The sequence below is a fragment of the Nannospalax galili genome, unplaced genomic scaffold, assembly GCF_000622305.1.
Source record: "Nannospalax galili isolate Female #2095 unplaced genomic scaffold, S.galili_v1.0 scaffold799, whole genome shotgun sequence".
Lineage (NCBI taxonomy): Eukaryota > Metazoa > Chordata > Mammalia > Rodentia > Spalacidae > Nannospalax > Nannospalax galili.
In genome coordinates, this window is record NW_008343085.1 from 252,591 (window position 1) to 275,611 (window position 23,021).

Consider the following 23,021-nt stretch of genomic DNA (forward strand, 5'->3'; position numbering starts at 1 on the left):
GGCTTGGGCTTCTTTTTTTAGATTTATTTTTATTTATGGATATGCATATATATATGTGTGTAAGTATATGCCACGTGTATGTGGGTGCCTCTGGAGGCCAAAAGGTGTCAGATCCCCTCAAGCTGAAGTTACAGGCAGTTGTGAGCCACACTACTTAGGTGTTGGGAATTCAATTCTCATCCCCTGGAAAAGCATAAAGGTGCCAGATCCCCTCAAGCTGAAGTTATAGGCAGTTGTGAGCCACACTACTTGGGTGTTGGGAATTCAACTCTCGTCCTCTGGAAAAGCATAGGCGCTGTCAACCAGTGAAGCCATTTCTCTAGACCCTGGGCATTTTTTTTTTTTTTTTGAGACAGTATCTCCCTGTAGCCCTAGCTGGCTTGGAACTCACGATGTAGACTACCAAACTGGCCTGGAACTCCCTGAAATCCACATGCCTCTGCCTACCAAGTGCTGTGATTAAAGATGTGCATTATCACGCCAGGCTTTCTTTTCTTTCTCTCTCTCTCTCTCTCTCTCCCCTTTCTCTTTCTTTTATTTTTTTGGTCTTTTTGAGATAGGGTCTCCCTGTACCCCCAACTGGCCTGGAACTCACTATGTAGATAGACCAGGATGGCCTTGAAATCACAGAGATCTGCCTGCTTCTGCCTGCCGGAGTGCTGGGATTAAAGGCGTGCATCACCACACCTGGCTCACGGATATATTTTCTATACTTTTGTAATTTTGAAAATGTTATAGAAGTAGAATCATCATTTCATCTGTGTTCATGAATGTATTGCCTGCGTGTAGGTAAGCGCGCCGTGTCATGCATATTAGGGATTTTATTCATTAAAAAAAGCCAATAAAGCCTCCTCAGATCTGGTAGTGAACCACCAGCTCAGGTTCTTTGGTGGAATCATTGCTTCATTCCAGGTACAGATTATTATAAGGCTATTACTTCGGCCCCACAGATTGGTAGGAGAAAGTATCCCCCACCCAGAACATTAAAAGCATGAAGACCATGAAACCAAAGAGCTACTTACACGTGATATTCCAAGAAACAGGTGTAGGAGATGTGTTATTCCAAGAAACAGGTGTAGGAGATGTGTTCACATGGTTCCTGATATACATGTCTAGGTCCCAGTGTAATTGGTTCACTGCATTTCAACCTCAGGTCTCAGTGATCCCCTCATACTATGGATCTCATGCTGTGAGCAGTCAGGGAGCCTTGGGTAGAGTCGCCATGCCTTGTGCCATCATTTGGGTAAGGTGTGTAGTCTTCCACATGCATATTATATTTCTTGACAGCCCATTCTTCTGGGGTTTTAGGGTAGGGCCCCTGGCAGCATGACCTTGATAATATGAGAGGCTGTCCATACCCCCAGTGGTTCCAGGCCAAGGTTTGCCCTTTGCAGCTATCTTCAATATTGCACATTAGCAAAACAAACAAACAAACAAGCAGCTAGGGGAATTGCAGGATTTTACCAAATATGCTTAAAAGCAGTTAATTCACCCTGATTCCATGTAAAGGAAGGAAGACCAGAGAATTGAAGCTGGGGCTCTTGGACAGTAAGAACTATAATAACCATGTCAGTGAACTGCAGGAGATGTTAGATTATGGTTTGCACAAGGACTCTTTTCTTGCCTATGATGTTTAACTGGAAGCATTTAATCAGAAGTGGACTGGGGGCTAAGGATGTAGCTCAGTAATGAGGCTGTGGGTTTGGTTCCCAGCACTGCCTACTCACCCCCTGAAAGCAGTCAGTTAAAACTTAAATGTGTGTACATTGAGATAAGTGAATATATCTGGTTTGGTTGAGAAGACTCCTGCTAGGTCATTGGGAGAGGCTCTTTATTTTGATGACTGTGTATGTAGATTACTTTTTCTTTTTTTTGGGTGGTGGTGGGAATTGAATCTAGGGACTTGCACTTGCTAGGCAAGCTCTCTACCACTGACCTATACCTCCTAGGCTTATATTGATTACTTTCTAGTTGCAAGTTTAGAAAAACTTAGGAAGGCTTGGGATATGGCTCAGTCAGTAAAGTACTTGCTATGCAAGCATTAGAATCTGAGTTCAGATCTCCAGAACTCACATTAAAGCTGGGTGTAGCAGCACACACTTTTCACTCCACTGCTTCGCCCACCCTCTGTGTGTGTGTGTGTGTGTGTGTGTTGTGTGTGTGTAGCAAGCCTAGCTGAGTCAGTGAGCTTCAGATTCTGAGAAAGACCCTGTCTCAAAAATAAATTTGGGGGGCTGGAGGGATGGCTAAGCGGTTAAAAACACTGGTTTTTCTTGCAGAAGACCCGCGCTCTAATTCCAGAACCCACATGGCAGCTAACAACTGCCTGTAACTCCAGTTCCAGGGGATCTGACAGCCGCTTCTGTTCTCCACGGGCATTGCACAACATGGGTGCACTTACCTACATTCAGGCAATACATGCATACACATAAAATAAAAATAATAAATACAAATTAAAAATAAAAGAATAAAGTTGGAAAATAATGGAGGAAAAACATCTAGTGTCCTCTGGCTTCTACATGCTCATGCACCTGCTTTCATAGACATATATACTAACAGATACACATTAAAAAAAAAATAGAAGCCAAGCATGGTGGTGCACACCTTTAAGAAGGCAGAGGCAGTTAGAGCTCTGTGATTCAAGACCAGCCTGATCTACATAGTGAGTTCCAGGCCAGCTGGGGCTATAGGGAGACCCTGTCTCAAAAAGACAAAAACAAAACTTATGATTCGGGGCTGGAGAGATGGCTCAGTGGTTAAGAATATTGACTGTTCTTGCAGAAAACCCGGGTTTGAATCCCAGCACCCATATGGCAGCTAACAACTGTCTGTAACTCCAGTTCCAGGGGCTCCGACAGCCTCTTCTGTTCTCCATGGGCATTGCACACACGGGTGCACTTAACCTATATGCTGGCAATACACGCATACATATAAAATAAAAATAATTAAAAAAATATTTTTTTAAAAAAACAAAAAAACCCCTTATGAGTCAATAAGTTTTAGAGAAAGTATTTTTCTTTTGTTTGTTTGTTGAAGGCTGTTTTCGTGAAAGTGGTAAATCAAACTATTCTGTGTTTGTGAAAGCAGGGTTTGTATTCCTGTACCAGCATGTCCACAAGAACAATTGTGCTTACATGGCCTTAGATTTTTTTTTGGAGGGGGACAGGATCCCACTATATAGCCCTAACTGGCCTGGAACTCAGAGATCTGCCTGCCTCTGCCTGCTGCGGGCTGGGATTAATGGCATGTGTCACCACACCCGACCCCACTTTGATTTTTATCATCATTTTTTTTCTTGCCTGCCATATTTGCGTCTCATGATCTGTCAGCACTACATTATAGTGTTCAGTATATGGGTACTTCCCTTTTGTCCTCCCAGAAGATAATTTAGGAGGGAAGGATGCGTACAACCTTGGTCCTTTTATTGCTTTTGCTTTTTTCTTTTGTACACTGAAGAAATGATTTATTACCTAGAGCTTGATAGCTCTAACTGCCTGTGTGTCTGTTGTTGTCATCTTGAGTGCCTCCCCCGTAGCACATGTGCTCTCTCATTCTTTGTCTCCCAAAGAGTAGTAAACATATTGGGCAGCCACTCCTGCATATTATACTGTTGGAATTTTTAGACTCACAGTGTCACTTCCTGGTCTGTTTAAAAGTAAAAGAAACTCTGTGTGTGTGTGTGTGTGTGTGTGTGTGTGTGTGTGTGTGTGTGTGTACGTGTACGTACGTACGTACGTGTACACATACACAACAGCGAGGCAGAGTAGCGGCAATTACTGAATGTGGAGGAACATGTTCCTCCCTGAGTGATGTGAATACTCTGAGTCAAGGAGGCAGCCCTTCGTTTCCAGGCCTTTTCATTTTAGGCAGTCCGGTCCCTAGCATGCAGGTGCCAGTGAGGAGTCACAGGTACAAAGTACAAGAACTCATCCAGGGCTGGATATGGTGGCACACATCTGTCTGGAAGCTGAAGCAGAAGGCTTTTGAGTTCCAGGACAGCTTGGGCTATGTAGTGAGGCCTTTTTCAAATTAAAAACAAACAACAAAGCCAGGCATGGTGGTGCACGCCTTTAATCCGAGGCAGAGGCAGGCGGATCTCTGTGAGTTCAAGGCCAGCCTGGTCTACATAGTGAGTTCCAGGACAGCTGGGGCTACAGGGAGACCCTGTCTCAAAAAGACCAAAAAACAAAACAAAAAACAAACAAGAGGGCTGGAGAGATGGCTCAGGATTAAGAGTACTGGCTGCTCTTGTAGAGGACACATCGATTTCCCAGCTCCTGAATGGCAGCTAACAACTTTTATAACTACAGTTCCAGGGGAATTTGACATTCTCTTTTGACCTCTGCTGGTATTGCATGACAACAAAAACCTTCAGCAAGGGAAAGAACTGAGATATGAGGGATGCACTGAGCCCTCTGTCTAGTTGTGGGAGTGAAGTGCCCTGGGAGGCTTCCCTCCTCATGTCCTGGCAACCAGCCTGGATTTCCTGGGTGGGGTGTTCAGTGTCAGGCTGCTGCTTCAGCATTTGTAAGTGATGGCAGACAATACTCTCATCTTGAAAGAGGCCACTGGAATAAAAAGGATCACCCTTGATCCTGGGCCAAGGAGGCCCTGGGGTTAGTCCCTGTGGGCTGACCTTTCCAGTGTTGCAGGGAAACTTGTCAGGGCAGGTTCCATTTCCTTGGAGGTCTGTCTTCTCTAGACCAGGCTTTGGTTGTGAATAGTAGTATTGGCAGCTCTACCAGGTTCCTTGTGCTGTGAAACTTCTGGAGAAGTGTCACTAGACAGTTCTTTTTTCCATGGGAAACTTGGAAAGATATTCTCTGTCCCATCACAGCATTGAGTGAGCAGATAATCTTTTTTATCCCCCAGGCATTTTGCTCTTGAAGCCATAGGTGACAAAACCCATGTGTCCTAGGCTCTGTCTGTGTGGGTGTTTAACAGAGAAAGAACATCTCATTTCATTATAACCATGAAGCACTATAGTGCATTGTGGATATTCTTTGTCAGGCACCAAGTCTAACTCTGAGGTAAATAAACATAGTCCCTCTCTCTGTAAAACTTACCCAGTAGGGAGACATACACATAGTTGATAACTCTGCATTGGGCATTTTGTATTGGTCAGTGCCTTGAAGGGACAACATAGGGAGTGAAGAGTGTACTAGACTCAGGCCTTCCCGAGGCAGTGATTCAGGATATAAGATAAGGAGGAATCAGGTCAGGAGTGGTAGGATGATAAAGGGTAAAGGCAAAGTCAGGTGGGGAAGAAAGTTCTAGGGTGAAGGAGGTGCAAAAGAGCTGAGTCCTGAGGGAATGTGTGCAGGCTAATGGGGCAGGGCTATATGGCTGGCAGGGTCAAGTGAGACATATGAATTGTCTTAGATTTTGGGGGTCCCATCTGAGGGATTTAAGCAAAGACTTGCTATAATACAGGTTGCAAAGGTAACAGCAGGTACAAGGAAATCAGTGTCATAGTGGCCTGGATGTTTAGCTGGGAAGTTCGTGGAGTGGCTTGGACTAGAAAGACGGGGAGGAGAGGATGGGAATGACTAGTCCCTTTGGGAGGTGACTCGGTGAGGCTTGGAGTCTTAGAGCAGTAGATGATTGGACTGCAAACTACTGATAGTATGTCTCTAGAGTTGCTGATCATTTTTTTCAAGAATGTTTTTATTAGGGCTGGGGATGTAGCTCAGTTGGTAAGAGTATTTGTTTGCCTAGCATGCAAAAGGCTGTGGGTTTGATCCCCAGCACTACGTAAACCAGATGTGGTAACACAGTAGTTCAAAGTTTTCTTTGCTATATAGTGAGTTTGAGGCAGCCTGGGCTATATGAGACACTGTCTCAAAAGAATGCTTTTATTAATAAAATGGCTGACAATGGCTGTTTTGGTGCTGAATCTCAGTGACATTAGGAGCAAGTTGGGAAGCATAAGTCAAGCAGCTCTTGTCAACGTCAGTCAAAGAAAAGAGGTTAACTTAGGAAGCTAAGTCTAGGGCTGCTCAGCTGCTGCTATTGAGAAATACTCGGTCCTTGGCTCTTAATACTGCCTCTCATGAACCCTTGTAAGAAATGCTTGTGAGGGAGGAGGGTCCCAGGTGTGGATGGAAGTTATTTTCTTCTCTTTCTTTCTTTCTTTCTTTCTTTCTTTCTTTCTTTCTTTCTTTCTTTCTCTCTCTCTCCTTTTTCTCTTATTTCCTTCCTTCCTTTCTGTTATTTGAAGCAATGTCTCATGCAACCCAGGAAGGCATGGAAATTAACCAAGGTTTACTTTAAACTCCTGATCCTGTTCTACTTGTCTCTAACTTTGTTTCTTTTTAAGATTTGTATTAGGGTGTGGAGATGAATATCTGTAGAATACTCATCTGGTATGCACAAGAATGCAGATTTCATCCCCAGTGCTGAGGGAAAAAAACTGAAAAGAAGAAAAGAAGACATGTTTTAAATTACTTTAATCAGTAATGCTTCAAAATAGTCTACAATTTTCAGGAAGTAAGAGAGAGAAAATAATGTAATGAAGGTTTCAAGTAGGCAATGACAATAGGTCTATATACAATAAAAGGGTTTTATAGTTCTAGTAAGGAGGTAGATATAATTGGTACACGAGTTTGATGAGCAAATCTAATATAAAGAGAACAGAGGAGGAACAGGCGTTATTACATATGGTACTAATTCTAATTCCATAAGTTACTCAGTTAAAAATCCTTTAGTGTGGGATGATGTCACTTGTTCTCTGACAGCAGGACTTTACCACTGTCTGGTATTTGTGACTTGAGGATTTTAAAACAGAGGAAACAGAATTAGCTTCTTCTGAAAAATTCTGAAGATTCTAACAGTCATATATGTTGCTGGTGATAACTGAATACTCGGTATCAGGCAGCATAAAGAATAGACACATAGTTTTCAAAATCTGAGACCAGGGGGCTGGCTCTGTTGCCTTCTAGAGAGAACACTCTTCCAGGTTGGTCAATGGATACACTCTTGTGTCTTCTTGCTCTCTCTTTCCTCTCTCTCTTTCTCTCTCTTTCTCTCTTTCTTTTCCTCTTTCTTTTTTTTCTTGGTCTTTTTGAGATAGGGTCTCCCTATAGCCCCATCTGGCCAGGAACTTGCTATGTAGACCAGGCTGGCCTTGAACTCACAGAGATCCGCCTGCCTCTACCTCCCAATTGCTGGTACTAAAGGCGTGTGCCACCACGCCTGGCTGGAAGTAATTTTCTTATGACCCTGATCTAGCTGTGTATTTGAAACCAACCAGAACTGATAGAAGACTGTCCTGAGAGCATTCTCCCCCTTCCTCCCCTACCCTGGACTATTCATTTTTCTGGTGCCTTTGGATCTAGATTCTGATGACAGTGAGGGGCATGTGGTGGTGGTGGCAGCAATATTCTCCTTCCTTAAGAGCGCCAGATATCTCTGATGTGGCCTATGAGTGGTTGATTGGGCTTGTCCAGACCCTGAAAGAACAGTGAGAGCGTACCAGGGGACCTTCTAGCCAAGAGAATCCAACTGACTCCACTGAGTTCACCCTAGTTTTAAGCAAATCACATGTATAGAATAGAAACCTTGGTTCTTTGCTTAAGATTCAGCAGAAAGTTGGGGCTGGAGAGATGGCTCAGAGGTTAAGAACACTGACTGCTCTTGCAGAGGACCCGGGTTTGATTCCCAGCACCCACATGGCGGCTACAAACTGTCCTTAACTCCAGTTCTAGGGGAATCTGAAGCCCTCTTCTGACCTCCGTGGCATTGCACAACACGGGTGCACTTACATACATGCAGGCAATACACTCATACACATAAAATAAAAATAATAAAATATTAAAAAAAAAGATTCAGCAGAAAGTAAGCCTGCTTGCTTTAAATGGAAGTTATTTTCTTGCAAAAACCAGATCCTCATGTGCACCACCACACCCGGCTATTACTTTTATTTTATGTGTATGAGTGTATTGCCTGCATGTGTGTAAGTGCACCCATGTCGTGCAATGCCCATGGAGGTCAGAAGTTGGCAACAGATTGTGGGCGCGTGGGGATCTCGGAGCGCCAGCTGCTGGCGTGGCACTGGTCTCTCACTTTGGGACTGGCAACTCCCATTATCCCTAAGATTACACAGCTGCTGTATGGCTGAGGGGTGTGGCTGGTGTGGCGCCACAGGCTGTGGCGGCAGCCGAGGTGAAGGGGGAGGCAGATTTATCTGGGGATCTTTGGGAGTTTTTGAAGTCTGGGCGTTAACATTTGGGCTTGTTAAATCAGCAAGAGGGGGGTAAGAGTTATTTTTGTTGATGGGTGGGTTTTGTCTGACTTGGTCAAATTTTATTTTTGGGGCTGTTGAATCTGCTACTGGGCAGTCTGTAGGGTTTTTTTCTTTATTTTTTAGGGCTGTTGAATCTGTAATTGGGAAATCTTTAGGGTCTTTTTTATTGTTTGAACCCTCTTTTTTATTATTTTTTGGTGTTTGTAAGCTTTTTTTTGATCTTAGGTGGGTTTCTTAAGCATTGTTGGATGGCTGCTATTGTGGGGAAAAAGGAAAGGGGAAAATTATGTCTTTTCTGGATTTTTTTTTTACGAGCCAGATATGTAATGTTAGTCTAGACCTCTGGATCAGAAATGTCTGTTGATAGGATCTAGGGTGTAAATTGATATACTTTATTTTAAAATTTTGAGCTTTTTTTTGGGAGATCTTAAGTCCTCTTGATTTAAGTAAGGCTTTAAGGGAGAGAATTTGGAGTTTTTTTTGGCGTGATGCTGAATTACTTATTATAAAAGGAAAATAGTGTTGTCTAGCGTTTAATGTTCTTGGAGCAGTCTGACGCCAGGGGATTGGAACGCTCTGACAGGCACAAGCCTGGCTGCAGAGTTAATGTCTACAGAAAAAAAAATGGCCTTTTTAAATTTTTTGTTGGTTTGTTTATACGGCGCGAGCCACTTTGAACTTTTAAGTGTTTCGCAGGGGCTAGTTAATTTAAATTCTCACCTAACTGGTTTTAGCTGTGGTTTGAGTACCCTGGGGGCAGGGTAACAAAACCGATTAGGGAAGTTTATTTTAGAAGCTGACTTTAAGGCTTATGTGAAGATCCCTTAGAACTTTGGGGATTTTTCTAGTAGTGTTGAGATAGAAAAGTAGGGTGAAGTGCCGGTTTTTAAGGAAACGTGCCCCCAACACAAGCCTTCCCGCAGGTTTAAGAGACTGGCAGCCGTCCTAAGGACTCTTAAGTGGCTGCTGCGTTACCAGGTTTTTATATTAGAAAGATGTATAGATAGAAGGTCTTTGTCTACACCTGTGTAGGCAGTCGAGTTCGTTAAGGGGGCAAAGAGGCCTTCAGCTGATGTCAAGGAGTAGCCCTGACCAGAAAGCTTCAGTTGTCTCTTTGTTTTTAACGTTTTCACGTGAAGACTTAGACCAGAAATAAAAGGAGGAAAATAGAAGAGACTGCCAGGCCCCAAGGGTGGGGTGGCTTGGAGGCACAGCTGCCTTTTAGTCTCCTGATGGGAGATGAAAGAAAGAGAGATTTGCCAGGCCCCACGTTGGGCGCCAGCTGCGGTCCCGCGGGGATCTCGGAGCGCCAGCTGCTGGCGTGGCGCCGGTCTCTTGCACATCACGTTGCTGTGTGGGTCTCTGCTGTGCAGGTCCCTGGCTCTCCGCGGCTACCGGGAGCTGGCGGCTCTGCGGGCTGCTGTCAGCTACCGGGCGGGTTCAGTTCCAAGCTGCTGGCGCTCCCTCTATGCACGCGATCCGTCGGCCACCGGATCATGAGGGGAGGTGCAGGAACGGTGAAAGCAGGATCTTCGCGAGTGGCTGTTGATGGAAGGATAGCCCCCTCTGGGAAGACTGGATCACAGGGTGGTTCCAGGCGCAGTGAGACAGCTCAGTCAGACTCAGTGATTCAGCTCCAGCCAAGTTTATTCAGTGATTCAGCTTTGCTTTATTGGGGTGAAACCAGAAGATTTATAGTGTAGAGGCAGTAGCAAAAGCCTCAGCTGATAGGTGCTCATAGGATGCCCCATTTACATGTGGCGGTGGGCTTCTATCAGGCTGTCAGACAGTGCCTGATTATCACATAGGAAAAACCTGGCAGTTTCTTTGCCAGAGGTCATGTATCTGTGAAGGCCACTTCAAAGGTGAGTCAGGAAAGAGAACAGAAGGCACCCCGCTGAGAAGAGGAGTCTCTCCATTTGCGCCAAGCCAGCTTGTGGCTATCCAGACATGGAGAGACTGCGACCCTAAACAGCAGGGTTCCCCAACAACAGATCCCCCAGAACTGGAGTTAACTTGATGGTTGTTACCTGCCATGTAGGTGCTGAGAATCAAACCTGGGTCCTCTGCAAGAGCAGTCAGTGCTCTTAACCACTGAGCCATCTCTCCAGCCCCAGGATTAATTTCTTTCATAGGGAAGGTTTGGGGCAGGATCTCACTATGTACCCCAGACTGACCTCAGACTCTCTTCCTGGCTCAGCCTCCCAAATGCTGGGATTACAGGTGTGTACCACCATATCCTACTAAATGAATTAATTCCTATAAAATGCTTAGAACTAAAAGGGTTGTGTAAGTATTAGCCATTGTTATTACTGAGAGATAATTTTTTCTATCTGAAAAAGGGAGCACCTGGACATTTAAAGTTCTTTTATGAATGTCTGCATATCAGAATGCTCTCATTCTGGGTGTGGTGGTGCACGCCTTTAATCCCAGCACTCGGGAGGCAGAGGCAGGCAGATCTCTGTGAGTTCAAGGCAAGCCTGGTCTACATAGTGAGTTCCAGGACAGCTGGGGCTACAGGGAGACCCTGCCTTTAAAAAAAAAAAAAAAAGACCAGAATACTCTCATTGAAACTGCTCTTTTGCCTTGAGTGCTTGTGTTCTGTATTTGAGTATATCTATGCAGACTGGGATTCTGGGATGTCTGAGCACAGTTCTGATGTTGATGTTGCCAATGTTTTCCTGTAGGTTTCTGGCTCAGTGAGGCATCTTTACCTCCCAGGTTGTTGGGGCAGAGGGAGGCACTCTGGGTTCTCCTTGGGACCAGTAATAACAGGATTGCTTCCCCACGAGGCTGTGCTGTTCAGACTTTCTTGAGAATGTGTGGGAGTGTCTTAATTTGCACCATCAGAGGTTTCTGTTGGAAGATGTGGAAGTTTTGTTTATCTTTTGTAAGGTGTTCTTTGACCTCCTTAAGTGTGAAACCAGGGAACAGGTGTGGCTCCAAAATAAGAAAGTTGGAACCCTGGACTAAATGACTCAGAAGCAAGGATGATCTGCTGGCAGGTGAGTGTAGCTGTTGCTGCACCCTTGCCTTTGTGAGCTGGCAGGAAAGGGCAGGGTCTGGGACCCCTGGATTGAGGAAGCTGGATGAAGAAGGCAGTGTTGTGGATGGAGAGTGAGGTTTGGGCTTTTCTCAAGCTCAGGTACTGTGAGAGGTTGAGGGATAGATAGATCTTGCTTCTGTGTCTTCTGCTTCAGGTGGATCCAGGGAAACTCATGCTGGTCAATAGGAGGCCCATCTGCAACAGAGCTGGGTTTCTGACATTTGTCTCTTTTCTGTGGCAAGACAGCTGTTCTCATGTTTTTTTATTATTTTTATTTATTTATTTTTAATTTTATGTGTATGAGAGTGTATTGCTTTCATGTATGTGAGTGCACCGGTGTCATGCAATGCCGCGGAGGTCAGAAGAGGGCTTTGGATTCCCCTGGAACTGGAGTTAAGGACAGTTCGTAGCTGCCATGTGGGTGCTGGAAATCGAACCCGGGTCCTCTTCAAGAGTAGTCAGTGCTCTTAACCTCTGAGCCATCTCTCCAGCCCCTGTTCTCATGGTTTTATGTATATTGCCTTGATTGCTACAACCCCTCAGAGAATTTGGGGCCATTGAGACCTACTTTTCTTAATTATAACTGTTGGAAGAGGAATATCTGGAAGGATCATAGCTAGGGATTGGAAGCATATCTCCTGGAGCAGCTGGTGCCCAAGCCCTGAACTGGGACTGAGATGGGGGAGAGCAGGGCACAGAATGGAATATTCTGCCTTTTTCCCACAACATGGTGGAAAGTAACTGAACATCTTTTCCTCCCTCTAAAGCCCACCTTACCAAGCCTGGTGGGAGTGGACTATTAGCAACATAGGCTAAGCAGGAAAGCTCCCACTAGTGTGGACCACATTCTGTAGATATTTTACAGCTGATATTTTACATCTCACAGGTTAGGAGAAGAACCACTGAGAGCAAACATCAGTATTAAATACAAGGGGTCTGTGCCAGGTTCATGTGAGAGGGTGAATAAATAACAGGATGTTCAGTATCCTTCCTCTCTACCTTCCTAAAGGTGCAGTACATGCAAGTGAAAAGAATTAGAATACTAGTAGTAACTGGTGGTATACAGCAGATGTTTTAGAGATTACTGGCATATAAGTGGGTTTCTGATAGTCTAGAAATGCTGCTTGTATCTGCCTGCCAAATAGGAATTACTCTTCTACTTCATATAAACTAGGACTCTTATTGCTCATAGCTGATGAGCACCCACCACGTCTGTCATTTAGCCATCACCTCTCTGGAGCTATAGTATGTCAAAAGGTTTCCCATATGGGTGCTCAGGACCTCAGTGAGGGCAGCTGTGCTTCTCTCCAGCTGGGTGAATTGACTCTCAGGGCCTTATTAAGCCTTTGGGTGTCCCTCATGACCATAGCAGGCTACTAGGCACAGAACTGGGATCATACATTCCCGTTAGGAGTGTAGCCTTGTACATGACTCCTAAGCTAGTGTCCAGATGAGGCTAGTGGAGAGAAACTGATTGTTACCCAGTGGTTTATTCCTAGAGAGTGTCTCAAGGCAGCCCTGCCCAGAAAAGGAATCAGTGAAGAGCTTCTCTGAAGCCACTGAGCTATCCAGGACCAGGGCTATGGGAGAGGTTGGGGCTTGTGAGCCTAGTGCTGCCCAACCCAGTGCTGCCTTTCTCTTCCTTCTGAGATGTCCTTCAAAGATATCCTGAATGGGAGTGTTATAGATGCACAGAGGCCTTGGAGCTTTGGCAACAAGTTCTACAGGGCAGTTCAGAATATCAGGTGGTTTGGCAGTTGGACTTTAGAGGTAGGGAGCTGGTCAGAGCTCCTGGTGGTTCATGTGGTGGTGAATAATATTAGTGCCTAGCACACACTGTCGTGCCCCATGGAGGAGCTTGGCTCATGTGAGAGCCTCTATCCCATTTTCCTGCAGCTCTGCTCTAGGCTAGCAGTGCCCTTGGCCCTGTGGTGAGCAAACTGAACTACTTTTCCAAGGGTTTCTGCCTTCACCACAGGAGACATAGTACATCAGGGCTGCTTGGTAGTCTTTTAAGGGATGCTCATTTAGACCTGAAAATTCTTATTCCTAGGCATTGGGATTCCTTTTCTTTGGTATCTTGTTCCTCCAAATACCAGTTCCCAGCTTTCTGTAAACAGATAAAAATACTGAATTTAAGATTACTTTTTAGTGGTGGCGCACGCCTGTAGTCCCAGCACTTGGGCGGCAGAGGCAGGTGGATATCTTTGAATTCAAGGCCAGCCTGGTCTACATAGTGAGTTCCAGGCCAGCTGGGGCTACAGGGAGACCCTGTTTCAAAAAAAACAAACAAACAAAAAAAAGATTACTTTTCAGGTGGGCATGGTGGGCACATACCTTTAATCCCAGCACTCTGGAAGCAGAGATAGGTGAATCTGTGAGTTCAAGGCCAGTGTGGTCTACTTAGGGAGTTCCATACCAGCTAGGACTACTTATTCAGGCAGGCATAGTGGCCTCCCCAGGAAGCTGAGGACAAGCAAGTGGCTCTGGGTATTCTGCTAGTAGACCATTCAGTCTGTTGGGAGAGGTGGGTAGTAACCAGCTCCACCCCTGCCCACTCTTTCAGGGAAATAGGGAGCTAGTAGAACACCCAGGTATGACTACTAATCTGATATTTAAGATGGTGAGGGGGAAAGAAACTTGCTGGTGAGTATTTCCTCAGGGCCATGCCCCACACATATTCTCATTTAATCCTGCCATCCCAGAAGGTCAGCTGAGTGACAGAATTGGGACTCAGACTCAAATGCTGAGTCAGTAAGATCATTTGAACCCATGAATTTGAAGCCAGCCTGGGCAACATAGTAAGAACCTATGTGAAACAAAACAAAAGTTCTCTCACCCCAAAGTCCAGTGATGAGTGGGGTAGGGGGAGATAACTGGTTTGGTAGCCCAGGCTCAGAATAGCTTTGTGGGTAAGACATGGGCCCCTTTGGGGAGTGTGGACTGGGACCAGAACCTAGTAGGCAATCACAGTCTAGGTCCCCTTCCAGGCTTTTCGCCTAAAATGCTGATGATGTGGTTTGGCAGTAGACTCTTCTATTCCTTGTTTCCTTGGGACTGAGACCCTTGATGTGTCCTGGTAGATGGGAATGGCGTGGGTAGGCTCCTGGAGCAATTGCACTGGAGTCCCTGGCACCCCTCACCTCTGGGGCAGTGCATCTGGGAATGCCAAGACAATGAGCCATTTCCTCAGCCACCCTTGTACTTATGTGTTGGGTCTGCCCATGTTGATGATGATTCAAGGGAAGTGAGTGGTGTTGGAGTAGCTAAACTGGATATGTTTAAGTACACCCATGTTGTGCATTGCCCATAGAAGAGAGAAGAGGGCATTATACTCGCTGGAACTGGAGTTACAAACGGTTGTTAGTCAGGATGTGGGTGCTGGGATTTGAACCCCAGTCTTCTGCAAGAACAGCCAGTGCTCTTAACCTCTGAGCCATCTCTCTAGCACCTCTCTTTTCTTTCTTTTTCTTCTTTTTTTTTTTTTTTTTTTGTCTTTTTGAGACAGGGTCTCCTTGTAGCCCCAGCTGTCCTGGAACTCACTATGTAGACCAGGCTGGTCTCGAACTCACAAAGACCCACCTGCCTCTGCCTCTGCCTCCCAAGTGCTGGGATTAAAGATGTGCGCCACCACACCTGGATCTTTTTTCTTTTTAAAAATATTATTTTTATTAATTATTTGAGAATTTCAGAGAATGTATTGTGATCATATTCTCTCCCATCTACTCCCAGATCCATCCACCTCCCTACCCACCCAACTTCATGCCCTCTTTTTAAAAAAAATTTTTTTTGTCTTTTTTTTTTTTTGAAACAGGGTCTTCCTATAGCCCCAGCTGGCCTGGAACTCCCTATGTAGACCAGGCTGGCCTTGAACTCAGAGATCCGCCTGCTGCAGCCTCCCAAGTGCTGGAATCAAAAGCGTGCACCACCACGCATGGCCTTTAAATTGTTTTTTATTTATTATTTTTATTTTATGTGTATGAATGTGTGTAAGTGCACCTGTGTTGTGTGATGCCTGTGGAGGTCAGAAGGTGTCAAATCCCCTGGAACTAGAGTTAAGGACGGTTCGTAGCCGCCATGTGGGTGCTGGGACTCAAACCTGGGTCCTCTGCAAGAGCAGTCAGTGCTCTTTACCGCTGAGCCATCTCTTCAGCCCCATGTTCTCTCTCTTTTTTTTTTTTGAGTCCAGTTTGTGTTGCCCAAATGCTCTTTGGCATGGGTCCATCTCTTGGAGTATGGACGACCTACCAGGGGTCACGTCCTTAAAGAAAACTGTCTCCCTCCCTCCCTCCCTCCCTGCCTCATTTCTTCCTTCCCTCATTCCCTCCCTCGCCCAGCATCTTTGAATTGCCAATAGTTCCTCAGCCAGAGCTGGAACTTCATGCTCACCTCGCCCCTTCCATGCTGAGATTTTGCCTGGCTTGAGTTTGTGCAGGTATTCTGCATGTTTTTGCAACCACTGTGAGTTCAGTTGTGAAGCTTGCCTGTTATGTCTGAAAAATACTTTGATTGTATTTATCTACTGCATCTGTTTTTTATGATCTTTCTGCCCCCTCTTCCACAACTATCCCAGAACCTTTTGGGGGAGGAGTGTGACAAAGGTTCCCCATTTAGGACTGAACACTCTGTAGTCTCTTATCTGCACATTGACCAGTTGTAGGCCTCTATGTTCAATGCTGTCTATTACAAAAGGAAGCTTCTTTGATGAGGGTTGAGAGATGCACTAATCTATGGTTATAATGATAATCTATGGTTATTTTGTCTTTTTTTTTTTGGAGTTGAGGACTGAACCCAGGACCTTGTGCTTGCTAGGCAAGCACTCTACCACTGAGCTAAATCCCCAACCCCAATGGTTATAATAAAAAATTAGGAGTCAGTTTAATACTGTGTCCATTTAGCAGAATAATAGTATTAGATTCTCCTCTAGGGTCTATGCCCTATCTAACTACAAATTTTTGGCCCCCATAACCGTATCAAGTATGTGTTCCTTAAATCCAATCAGAAAATGTTTGGTTCTTGTTCTCTTTCTTACAAAGAAAAGTCAAATTGAAGGCATAAAATGAAACAGTAGCTCAGTGTATCTGTCAGAATATTAGCATGAAGTACTAAATCAAGGCTAACTAGAATTAAGTGTGGTTGCTTGTGCCTGTAATAACACGCTGAAGCAGGAGAAATATTATGAGTTTGAGGCCGGTCTCAGCTACATAGTGAGACCTTATCAGAAAACAGAACAAAACACAAAAAGGTGGAATAGGGAAATGAGAAGAGCTAGATGTGGTAATGAAATGCTTGTAATCCCAGCATTCGGGATCACAAGTTTGAGGACAGCCTGGGCTACTTACTGAGATCAGTCTGGACTGCATAAACCCTGTCACAAACAATTATAAACAAACAGACCCTCACAAAACAGACAACAACAAAACTACAGTTAAGTAGTTGTGGATGTAAGGTTGTGGTGGTAGAGTGCTTGTCTAGCATGATAGAAACCCTGGGTTCAATCCCCAGTACCACATAAATCAGACAAGGTGGTACCAACCTGTAATCCCAGCACTCAGGAGGTAGAGGCAGGAAGATTGAAAGTTCAAGGTTATCTCAGTCATGTAGAGAATTTGAGAACAGTCTGGGATACTAGACACCCTGTCTTAAAACAAACAAGCAAACAAAAATAAAGGCAAGTCCAGGATTGACCCTGATTGACAATCTTATATCCTAGGCTTCCTGCAGTCCTTGTATCCATTTCTGTTTTCAACAAACATTTCTTGTTTGTTTTTTGGGGGCAGAATCTCTTATAGCCTAGGCTGGCCTTAAGCTGACTGTGTATCCCTGATGACCTTGAATTTCTGAGCTCCTGGCTTCTGCCTCACACATAGTGTATGCAGTACTGGGGATCAAACCCTCAGACTTTATGAATGCTAGGCAAACAGTGAGCAACACTTCAACACTTTTTTTTTTTTGTCTTTTTGAGACAGGGTCTCCCTGTAGCTCCAGCTGTCCTGGAACTCACTATGTAGACCAGGCTGGCCTCAAACTCACAAAGATCTGCCTGCCTCTGCCTCCTAAGTGCTGGGACTATAGGTATGTGCCACCACGCCCAGACCTTTTTTTCTTTTCTTTTCTTTTCTTTTTTTTTGTCTAACACATCAACACTTTAACACTCATTTGTTTTTAAGGGAGAGGATTTATTTTCACTTACAGTTCCAGGTTAATCCTGGCAGGGAAAACTTTGCAGCAGGTGGGTAAGGCCTGGGGGCAGAAGCCGGAGCAGGAGACTGGGAGCAAAGTTCATTTTTTTTCCAGTCCTGGGGATTGAATTTAGGGCCTCATCTGTGCTAGACAGGCACTCCACCACTAAACTATATCCTCAGTCCTAACAAGTATTTTCTGAGCACCCACATGAATTAAAATGTTAAGGAATGTGGTCAGAAAGATGCTTGAATGGTCCTTTTAGTCAGAGAACTTTGATTGCATTAAGGAAGAGAAACCTGTCTCTGAATAGCTTGATCCCCAGACCTCTGAAAGGGTGTAAACAAGTGCCAGGTCTCAGGACCCCGGTGTTCTCCCAGACTCTGTTATCTCTTGCCTCTGTTTTCTGCTTATTAGCTTTAGGTTCTTTTTTTAAAAAATTTATTATTTTTATTTTATGTGTATGCGTGTATGGCCTGCATGTATGGAAGTGCACCTGTGTTGTGCAGTGCCCGCAGAGGTCAGAAGAGGCTGTCAGAAGAGGCTGTCGGATCTCCTGGGACTGGAGTTACAGACAGTTGTTAGCTGCCATGTGGGTGCTGGGATATGAACTCCGGTCTTCTGTAAGAACCACCAGTGTTCTTAACCGCTGAGCCGTCTCTCCAGCCCCAGCTTTAGGTTCGTAAACTGGCTTTCTCTGTGGAACTGAATTTTGATAACAGAAAAGAGTTTTGATAACAGCTGGGGCTGGGAGTTAACTGGTGATTAGCTGTCCCCACTGGAGCCACAGGATTAGCATAGGGGAGGGACTGTTTTTGAAGAAAAGAGTAGTGCTATCTCTCCCTCAGATGGGAGGCTAGGCAGACATCCTAGCTCACCTTGTTCTCTTGCTTTGGTAAGGCTGCAGTGATACTATGGGTCTCCATATGATCCACCTGTCAGCCGCCTGAAGGCTAGGATTACAGGTGTATGTGCCAGCATACTTAGCTCAGTCTTTTTTAAAGGCATAGAACTCAACCAAACACGGTAGTATTGATGAAGTCAGTCATGTCTGGAGTCCTGAATCCTAATAGGTATCACTTGAAGTTGTATGTGATGAAACTCAGTTTTGAGGAGCACATGCTGTTCTTTCAGAGTAGCCTCTTTCTTCCTTGCCTTGCATTAAAGCTAGCTAACCTGGAAGGCTTTCGGAAGTGGTACCTGTTCCTACACTGCCCCCTTCCTGAGAAGGCAGATGGCTCCTTGTCCCCTCTGTTGGAACCCTATACTAAGGCTGACAATAGAACTGTGACAAATGGGGACCCATTGCTCAGGAATGGCATTGGTAGTACCAGTTTCTCCCCACTATACCACCTCTCAAAGCCTAGGGGAGGGTTTATGTATGGTTGGAGGACTGAATCTGTATACTGTGTGCCCTTTAAGGCCCTCTCAGCTCTCCAGGGCTCTAGTACATTCTCATTCTGTCCCTTCTAGTCCTTGGCTAGCCTACATTTTTCTGAAAGCCATTGTATCAGGAAATGCAGTAGGAAAATTCTCCAGTGACTTTACTTCGCATTTTCTGTCCACTCCACTGTTTAGTGAGTGTTGTTATTGTAGTCTTTCTGTGTCTGGGATGGGGCCACAAAGTGTGTTGACCTGATGTCATCTCACCCACCTTGTATGTCTAAGAAAATGTCTCAACCCCAGCATTTTCACAAGGCCTGCTATTTCCATCTTTCTTGTCTTTAGTAAATGTCACCATCTACCCACTTGCTTAGGACAAGATCTTGGACAGCACCCTTGCTTGCTCTCATGCTATTAGCCCCCCACCTGCATCAGTCCTGCCATGCTGGTCCAGCACTACTTTTCTGTTTCCCAGATGGACTCATCTCATTTCCTTCACCCAAGATGTCTTTTTCTCTGGTCTTCTCAACAAGCACCCCATCAGCAGGAATTACTATGACTACCCATCCTGATTAGTTCTTACCCTTATTCCCATTTCCAGCTCTGCTTGCTTGTTTACTTACATGTTATCTGTCTTCTCATCTCCTTTCACACTCCACACCCCCTTTGCAATCTCCTAGGAGTAGACCTTTGTTAATTATTTGGTGGCCAGGGGATGACACTTGTCCTTTCCAGAGGAAGTAAAGGTCCCATGCTACTTATGAACCATCCTGCTGCAGTAGCTGCTGCTCCTGGGGAAGTATATAACACTGTGGGTTGTTTTTTTTTTTTTTTGTCTTTTTTGAGACAGGGTCTCCCTGTAGCCCCAGCTGTCTTGGAACTCACTATGTAGACCAAGCCGGCCTTGAACTCACAAAGATCCGCCTGCCTCTGCCTCCCTAGTGCTGGGATTAAAGGCGTGTGCCACCATACCCAGCCTAACACTGTGTTTTTAGCTGCCTTTTGCACATATACTGGTGTGTTTATAGATGCACACTTATTCATTAGATACACACCTTATATACACATTCAGACTCTTGTATTTGGAAAAAATATTGGCCATAAGTTGATGGTTTCCATTGAAGGTACATTATAATCTGTGATTTTCTTAGAAAAACTTTTAACTGCATAGCTCTCAGGAGCAGGAGGCAGGGAGCAGAGGCGTTGCTTGATAACACTGATAATTCCAGATGCTAGTAGCTTCTTTTGTGATTCCAGAGCCCTGAAGTAGTTTCCTATTGATGTTGTAACAATAGTAGTGACTTGAAGTAATCCTACAGCTCTGGAGAGCAGATGTTCTAAGATCAAGGTATGTGTAGGGCTATATTCTTTTCATGGCTGTGGAGTAGAATCTATTTTTTGGCCTTTCTAGCTTTTAAACGCCAACTGCCTTCCTTGCCTCATAAGTCCCTCTACCGTCTTCAAAGCCAGCAGTGTAGCATCTTCCATTTTATGAGGATCTTTATGATTGTATTGGGCCCATCCTGGTAATCCAGAATAATCTCCCTATTTCAAGAGCCTTAATAACTTCTGTAAAATTATTTTTACTTTTGAAGGTAACATAGTCACAGGTGCTGGGATTAGGCTATGGACTACTTTGGGTTGCTTATTCAGTCAGGATTTACTGTGTTTTTATCCCCATTGGGAAAAATCTATATAAACTGATAATTTGGAAATTGGAAAAATAGGAAATCATGTCTCTTTTCAACCACATTAAAGTGATGGTGAATCCTGAATTGGCTCTAAATAAATTTTTATGGTTAAGCTGGGTATGATGGCGCACACCTTTAAGCCTAGGCAGAGGCAGGCAGATCTCTGAGTTCAAGGCCAGCCTGGTCTACATAGGGAGTGCCAGGCCTGCTGGGGCTACATGAGAGCCTATCTCAAAAAGACCAAAAAGATGGGCTGAAGAGATGGCTCAGGGTTTAAGAGCACTGACTGCTCTTGGAGAGGACCTGGGTTCAATTTCCAGCACCAACATGGCGGCTGTGAACCGTCCTTAACTCCAGTTCCAGGGGACTATGAAGCCATCTTCTGACCTCTGTGGCATACATGCAGGCAATATACTCATACACATAAAATAAAAAAATAATAAATAAAATATTTTTTTAAAAAAGACCAAAAAGAGCTGGGCGTGGTGGTGCATGCCTTTAATCCCAGCACTCGGGAGGCAGAGGCAGGCGGATCTCTGTGGGTTCAAGGCCAGCCTGGTCTACATAGTGAGTTCCAGGACAGCTGGGGCTACAGGGAGACCCTGTCTCAAAAAGACCAAAAAAAAAAAAAAAAAAAAAGACCAAAAAGAAAAAAATTTTTATGGTTATTTATGGTGTATGTGTGTGTGTGCACATGTACATGCACACGTGTGCATGTACAGGCCAGAGGACAACCCTGAATATGTCATTCCTCAGGAGCTATTCATTTTGTTTTTTTTGAGACAAGGTCTCTCACTAGCCTGGAACTCACCAAGGCTGGCTGACCAGCAAGCCCCAGGGATCTGCCTATCTCTGCCTCCCCAACACTGGGATTACAAGTGTGCTACTGCACCCAGCTTTTATGTGGGGTCCGGGTATTGAATTCAGAGCCTCATGCTTGCATGGAAAAAACTTTATCAATGAAGCCAGATCTTTAAAAAAAAAAAATTTTTTTATTGAGCTCTTCAGTTCTTCAAATTTAAAAAGTCATATTTATTGCCACAGTTAAAAAAAAACTTCTAAGAATTCTGTGTTAGTGTTCTCAAAATAATTATATAGTTTATTATGAAAAGTTTTTTAAAAGATTATATTTTCTTTTTTTAAAAACTATTTTATTTTGTGTGTATGAGTGTATCGCCTGCATGTATATGAGTGCACCCATGTCATGCAATGCCGCGGAGGTCAGAAAAGGGCTTTGGATTCCCCTGGAACTGGAGTTAAGGATGGTTGTTAGCCACCATGTGGGTGCTGGGAACTGAATCCAGGTCCTCTGCAAGAGTAGCCAATGCTATTAACCACTGAACTGTCTCTCCATCCCCTTTAAGCTCATACTTCTAGGCTTTACCTACTATATATAGGTCATGCAAAACAAATATGGAAAAATACAAGTTAGTTATGCCCCAAAAGATTACTGGAACAGAATCATCTTCATAAATACTTACAAAATTCCTAAGAAGATGCTGAGTGTAATGGTGTGTGCCTTTAATCCCAGCCTTCAAGAAGCAGAGGCAGGTGGATCTCTGTGAGATCAAGGCCACCCTGGTCCACATCGTGACTTCTAGGGTGGGCTGGGACTAGGGAGACCCTAATAGCAAAAATCTATTGTTTTGGAGATTTTTTTTTTTTTTTTGGTTTTAGTGGTGGTGGTCGTGGTGGTGGAAATCAAACCTAGGACTTCATACATACTCAACAAATGCTCTACCACATAGATAAATCTTCATCTCTGGAAATGGAAATACATTTATTTATTTGTTTGTTTGTTTATTTATTTGTTTATTGGACTTATTTTTATGTGTATGAGTGTTTTGCTTGCATGTGTGTACTTGCATGACATGCATGCGATGCCCACAGGAGCCACAAGAGGGTGATGGAACCCCTGGAACTGAACAGTTTTTAGCCACCATATGAATGCTGGGAACCAAACCTGAGTCTTCTGCAAGAGCAGCCGGTGCTCTTAACTGCTGACCCATTCATTTCTCCAGTTCCTGGAAACTGAAATTTAATAGTACCATGTGTTTGTTTTTTGTAAATAATATTGGTATGTAGCCCAGGAACTTTTTTGTTGTTTCTTGAGACAGAGTCTCCCTGTAGTACCAGCTGGCCTGGAAATCACTATGTTAATCAGACTGACCTCAATCACACGGAGATCCACCCGCCTCTGCTTCTCTAGTGCAGAGATTAAAGATGTATGCCACTGTGCCTGGCTGTGCCTGGAAATTTTGATCTTCCTACCTCAACCTCCTGAGTGCTAGGATTATAGATATGTGCTTCCATACCCAGTGTAGATATTCCAGTTGTGATGCTATAAAAAAAATCTAAAGAGCCAGGCGTGGTGGCACATGCTTTTAGTCCCAGCACTCGGGAAGCAGAGGCAGATGGACCTCTGTGAGTTCGAGACCAGCCTGGTCTGCATATTGAGACTAGGCCACTGGGA

General features: G+C 44.5%; 1 protein-coding gene and 1 pseudogene across 1 annotated transcript in view; one reads left to right on the plus strand and one right to left on the minus strand.

Moving 5' to 3' along the window:
- Positions 1-23,021, plus strand: part of Ranbp10 (RAN binding protein 10) — a 74,540-nt gene that overhangs the window by 30,118 nt on the left and 21,401 nt on the right. The window lies entirely within an intron of this gene.
- Positions 853-9,588, minus strand: LOC115071379 (annotated as a pseudogene).